Source organism: Hylobates moloch, unplaced genomic scaffold (assembly GCF_009828535.3).
Source record: "Hylobates moloch isolate HMO894 unplaced genomic scaffold, HMol_V3 SCAFFOLD_26, whole genome shotgun sequence".
Classification (NCBI taxonomy): Eukaryota; Metazoa; Chordata; class Mammalia; order Primates; family Hylobatidae; genus Hylobates; species Hylobates moloch.
Window position 1 is genome coordinate 5,098,846 of NW_026652301.1, and position 6,668 is coordinate 5,105,513.

Consider the following 6,668-nt stretch of genomic DNA (forward strand, 5'->3'; position numbering starts at 1 on the left):
GAAGGAAGGAAGGAAGGAAGGAAGGAAGGAAGGAAGGAAGGAAGGAAGGAGAGAAAGAAAAAGAGAAAGAAAGAGAGAAAGAAAGAGAAAGATTAAATTAGCTCAAGATGGGCAACTGAAAATTACCAATTCTAAAACTCAACATCATTCTAAAAATTACCAAATTACTGAGCCTTACATGGAAGTTGAATGAAATACACAGAAAATGTCTGGTATCCATAAACTCAGAAGGAGTGGCCAAGAAATGACTTACTCTGACAGATGGTTTCATTAGTAAAAGTCACAGAATGATTATTAGGACTGGGAGGAGCCTTAGACATGGCTTAACAGCGCCCCCAACTCTAGCTATTCTCTTCTCTCAGGGAAACCACAGTTGAATTGAACAGCCAAGACAAACCGATATGAAATATTAACCAAAACCCTTCCCTTTCTTGTGATCTGAGCACTGAATGAAGTATAGGCAGGCACATAAAAGCTCACACCAAGGGGTAGACATGTGGGCTCTATTACTCGGCAAGGCTTCATGTCACTCTCATTTCATAGGCAACTATCAATATGCTGATTTCCCAATGAATCTGAAGAAATGCTGAACAAAAAATTCAATTCATGTGTGGAGAAAATATTTTAAAACTTCAAGTTTTAGACATTTGAACATTCTCCCCCGCCCCTGCCGCTGCCCCCAGGCTCAAGCAATCCTCCTGCCTCAGCCTCCCAAAGTGGACATTTGAACATTTTAAAGCTTCAGTAAGTGAGTTTGCTGATTCAGTTTGGGTACAACATTAATTGGGCGTTTTAAACCTTACATGGTCCAAAGTAGAGGTCTTTGAGGAAAAGATAACCAAGGCAGCTTTGTGGACACAATGGTTTAAGCTCTGGGAATCTTCAGACAGTCTCCATTAAAATGTAAATTCCCAGGAGAAAAGGTCTGATTATTCCAGTTTCTTCCTAGATCAATTCTTAGTCCCTGATTGCCAAACAAAAATCAGGATATTAATCCAAGTCAGGGTAGGTTGAATCATCAACGATGAGAACAGTTAAGAGTTGGGATCATTTTTTTGGGCGGCAGCGGGGCGGGTGGACAGGGTTGTTGGTCAAAATACTGCTGTTCAGACAAAAGAATCTACCTAGGTGCCCCAAATAGAAAGCAAGTTCTGAATGCAAGATAACTTGAATCATATTGCCAAGCTAAAATCAAGAGGACAGGAGACACAGCATGACCAGACTCAATAAGATTCTGGAAGTTAGAGGCAGGTAAGGCGCCTGCTTCAGGGTAAAACTAGAACAAAATAGGATTCAAAAGGCAGATCACAAGTGAGGAATGTAAGATCTGGAGTTGTTATGTACCTGTCCGCATTTGTTAGTGGTTTTTCCACCATTTGACCCTGCTCTGTAGATTAACGCCTCCCTTGCTAGCCTTTCTGCTTACCTATGGAAGATCTTAGCAACAAAACATTGAGTGCATCTGAGAAATATGAAAAGCTGAGCATTCAGTGTTTAGGAGGTGTGGTAACCAAGGCAGCTCTGCAGACACAATGATTGAAGCACTTGGAATCTTCAGACACTGTGAGTCTCCATTAAGATGTTTCAATTCCCAGGATAAAAATGTCTGATTATTCCAGGTTTCTTCCTAGATGAATCAGGTATTTCTTGGAGTGAAGGTAGCGGGTGGGATGTCATGTAGCACAGTAGGGACACTGAGGGCCCATCTTATGCATCAAGGCCATTCTTGGATAAGGAAGAACTGTTAGGGGCAGGAGAGTGACTTCAACCTGAGCTTACCACAAAGTCCAAAACCTCATTGATTGATTCATCAAGACAGCACATCACAGCAGAGTGCTTCAGAATGCAAGCTCTGGAACCAAGTGCTTGAGATCCATTTCTGGCTCTGTCAATTACTAACACTGCACTTTCTTCACCAGTCAAAGCAGTTAATTTGAGTACCTATCTCACAGGATTGTACTGAGGAGTAAAAGGCTTAATGCACATAGTGAGCCCAGGATAGTGCATGGCCCATAATAAGCACTCAATAAATTTTAGCTATTACTAGCATTCATTTGAAAAATCTTAATGAGCACTGATTATGTGCCAAGTACTGTGTGAGCTTCTCACCACCCTTTAGCCCAAACCTGTTCTTCCACTGAGTAGGATATTCTTATACTAGTCATTCATTAGAAACGTGGGAGTCATCTTAACTGCTCCCACCTCCTCATTGCCCACTTCTAAATACACACCTGACATGGTTCCACCTATTAAACCTCTACCAGCCCCTTCCCTCTTTTCCTGTCTGCACTGTCACTGCCCAATTCAGGCCTTCTTTAATGTCCCATCTGCAATATGACAAGTTTCCACAGTGTCTTCCTAAGGTCAATGTCACTCTCATCTAATCTCAGATTTTTAAAATTCCAAGTTTTGTTATTATTTTTTAAACACATACGTGACAGTATCATTCACTTGTTCAAAGGCTTCAGTACTATTAAACCCTCATGGGGCCTTTGTGATCTGGCCCCTCCTGTCTCCCTAGGCCTCACTCTGTGCTATCACTAAACAGGCTGGAGTTTCCTGAACGTCCAGTGCTGTTTCACTTCTCTATGGGTGCTGTTCCTTCTGCTGGGTCACCTACCCTTTCACTTGCCTGACAATTCATCCTCCTACATGAACGTTCATTATTCCATCAATAAACACTTTCTAACACTTATCATGAGACAAGCCTGGGCCATGTTCAGGAAGTACGATGCTGAATAACAAACTCGACCCTTTCTTTCTCATAGAAAAATAACTTTAGGGCTCTCAAAGGAGGAATAAGGTTTGGAAATTAAGGTAAAGTTGTCTGAAATTTAGCATTGTTGCCTTTACTAGTTGGATATCTTAGCAAACTGGGGAAACTTTGAAACTTTGATACTTGGGCATCAAGTTCAAAAGCATCTCAGCAGATTTCAATTCCAACAGTAAACTGTGGGCCGGGCGCGGTGGCCCACGCCTGTAATCCCAGCACTTTGGGAGGCCAAGGCGGGTGGATCACGAGGTCAGGAGATCGAGAGCATCCTGGCTAACATGGTGAAACCCTGTCTCTACTAAAAATACAAAAAAAATTAGCCGGGCGCAGTGGCGGGCGCCTGTAGTCCCAGCTACTCGGGAGGCTGAGGCAGGAGAATGGTGGGAACCCAGGAGGTGGAGCTTGCAGTGAGCTGAGATAGCGCCACTGCACTCCGGCCTGGGCGAAAAAGCAAGACTCCGTCTCAAAAAAAAAAAAAAAAAAAAAGCAGTAAACTGTGATATGGTAGATTTATTCATTTTGGCTCACATGGCTATAATGTGCTAAAAAACATTGATTTGAACTACAAAAACAATGATCAAAAACTTGCTTCAATATAGTGTTACAAATGTATAAACTATTAGGCAGGGCATGGTGGCTCACATCTGCAATCCCAGCACTTTGGGAGGCCAAGGCAAGCAGATCACCTGAGGTCAGCAGTTCGAGACCAGCCTGGCCAACAGGGCCAAACCTTGTTCCTACTAAAAATACAAAAATTAGCCGGGTGTTGTGGCTGCCTGTAGTCCCAGCTACTTGGGAGGCTGAAGCACAAGAATTGCTTAAACGCAGGAGGTGGAGGTTGCAGTGAGCCAAGATTGCACCACTACACTCCAGCCTGGGGCAACAGAGTAAGACTCTGTTTCAAAAAACGAAACAAAACAACCTATTAATTAGTCACGCCATTTCCTAAAAGTCATGCTGTTAACTAAAGGTGACTGCAGTTGTCCAGGGGTGATAATCAGCTGAGTTTCGTTTTACATGGTTATTAAATAATATGAAACACGATTCATTCAAGCACTTTAAAAACCATACCTTTTAAATTCATATATTTTTAAATAATGTATCAAATGAAGAATAGGCTGCCTACAAAGACAAGTAAATAACTAAGCTCAAAAGCTTCCTTGCTCTTCCAGCCATGACCCAGTCCATTCCAAATCCCAGATCTTCAGAAACATCAGTCATATTGGGACAGAAACTTTACTCTGGGTATAGATTTACCCTAGCACCTATCTCATTATATTGAATTTTCCAGCATATTTAAATAAACTATTAATTAGTCACACTATTTCTTAAAAGTCACACTATTAACTGAAGGTGACTGCAATTATCTAGGGGTGGTAATCTGCTGAGTTTACTCTTTAAATACACTGGGAACCAGCATATTGAGTTATATTGGGACAGAAACTTCACTCTGGGTATAGATTTACCCTAGCACCTTGCCGGCAGTATCCTATTATTCATGGTTGTACAAGCAAGGTTCGGGGAAGAGGCTGGCACGAAGGTACCTGGTAACTGTTGTTTGGGGCCGAATTCAGCTCAACTCAGCTCCAGTAGAGATGGTGCACCCTTCTCTCCAGTGTTGAGATAGTGTGCAGTCCCTTCCTAAGGGCTGCTACCCACCGCAATGGGACCTGTCAGCTTCAGCTTTTAAATTTCTCTGCTCCCGCTGGGACTCACCCGCTTCAAAAATCATCATGCGGTTTTAGCACCAATTTAGTAAACACAAACTGTCTGAAATATTTTGATTTTAGAGAGTTACTTACAATCACCACATTAAATGATACCTTTCTCCCATGCAGTGAAAATAACAGCAAAATGGTCATTGAATAATGAAATTAATTTTCTCTTGGGCTTCTGTGGCAAAGCACATGATTTCAGTGGTTATCTTAGATCAGCCTAGTGACCTTTACTGGCATGTTGTAACATCAGGCGCCTTAGGAAACTGAAAACTCAATCGTCACTTCCCATACCACTGCCCCAGGTTAGCAGGGCAGGCATTTCACATCTAGAGCCTCATTTTAAATACAGACAGAGCAAGCCTCGCTTTTCAAAAGTTCATTAACAAAGTCTCACAATTAAGACAGCAGCCCTGTGACTCATTTTTGGATACTTGTAAATAACAGCTCCTCCCTTTGCTGAGAAACGGCTGAAACAAGTGCGTGAGAACCACAGGAAGTAATACAGATCTCAGCTGGCGTCAGCGGAGTCTAGAAAAAGGCAGAATTCCCTCTCAGGACGGCGTAGTTTTCGCAGGTATTGCTACTACTTCTCTCCATGTTTCTAAAACAAAGTCTTACGCGGGCTTCGAAGGGACTGCTCCAAGGCTCTATCAATTTCCCCGTCTTTCCTGGCTACTGAGTGACATCGCCAAGTTCAAGTCAAGAAGTACCCATTCTGGTGTTTTTGACACAGTCACCCTACTAGGAAGTGAAGAGGTGATAACAAAAAAACACTTCAGCCTTTCGATTTAAAATAAAAGTAGTCTTGGGTGGACATTTTATAAAAGCAGCCTACCAACAGGTATCCCTAAAATAATTCTTATGAAGCACTAAATCCTAAGTCTCTCAGCCTCTGAAATTAAAAGTAATTAAAAAAAAATCATTCCGCTTTATATGAGAAACTCAATGCTGTGTTTCCGAAGGTGCCCAGAGGCGGCGTGAGGACCTGCGCCAGATCCAAAATCCCACCTAAGGCACAGCCGCGGGTCCGCAGCCCAGACAGTGCCCCCGCCCCGGCCCGCCCGCCTCCCCGATCTCTCCACGCAAGGGGAATAGTCAGGAAGAGAAATGGGGGCTCAGGGAGAGAAAAACAAACCTGGACCCGGAGCGAGAGTGCGAACTGAGAAGCCCCTCTCCCCGCAGGGCGCGCGTCACCTGTGGGCGCAGCGATAGGGAAGGAAACCTGTTGCGGGACTCCCGGCGGCTCCGCTCCCGGCGCCTCCTGCGGCCGGGGCTGGGCTCCTCCACGGCCGCCCGAGCTCCTTGCCGCCGCGGCCGCATCTGGGCGCCGCCGGCTCAGCCCCCGCCGCTTAGGAAGCGACCACAGCTGGGGACCAGGCCCCGCCCCGGGATGACAGCGCCGGGGCGCGGCGGCAGCCGGTTCGCAGAGCGCGGGTTCCCGCCCCACCCGGAGTCCGTGCGCTCGGGACCGCCCGGAGCCGGGGACGCGCTCCAGCCCCTCCCGCGAGCCCCGGGGCGTTCCCGCGGGCGGCGCGGACCGGCGCGGGGAGTGGGATGTTTGCCGCTCGAGACACTTCCTCCGCTCATCCTCTGGTCCCCAGGGCAGGGAGCGCGCTGGACTTTCCCCGGGAATCCCCGCTGCGCTGGTGACATTTGCAGTCCGGTGCGTTTCCGCGGCGAGGACGCTGGAAGCGGTCTCTGAGCGTGGGTGTGGCTGCGGAAGCTGCGGCAGGTCCTGCATCCCTGGGATCCTCGAGGAGGCAGGCGAGGAGCCTGCGGTCACACAGAGGCCGAGCACCGCCTTCCCAGAACCCTGCCGGCCAATCTCTCTCCAGTCGGCCTCAACACCCGCCGGGCTCATCGTTCCCTGGATATCAACTGAGCGTCCCCTTGTGTGCCCAGGATACCACCGCGCTCAAAAATACTGCCAAGACCCACCCTCCAGGTCCTGGCACTTTAACGGGGAGAGATAAACAGAAAATGTGGATTGTGCCAGGTGGTGGTAAAGCACCTTGAAAAACAAGGCTGAGGCTGAAAAGTAAGGAAGTGATACTCAAGAAAGGAAAAATCGGGCTGGGCGCGGTGGCTCACGCCCGTATTCCTAACACTTTCGGAGGCCGAAGCGGGAGGATCTCTTGAGCCCAGGAGTTTGAGACCAGCATGAGCAATATGGTGAA

General features: G+C 46.6%; 1 protein-coding gene across 1 annotated transcript in view; it reads right to left on the reverse strand.

The window, feature by feature from the left end:
* LOC116463134 (syntaxin-11) overlaps window positions 1–5,677 on the reverse strand; it is a 37,778-nt gene extending 32,101 nt beyond the window's left edge. The window contains exon 1 of the mRNA XM_032146097.2: window positions 5,627–5,677. The gene's annotated coding sequence lies outside the window, so the exon portion shown is untranslated. The remainder of the gene's footprint in view (window positions 1–5,626) is intronic.
* Window positions 5,678–6,668: the final 991 nt, after the last annotated feature.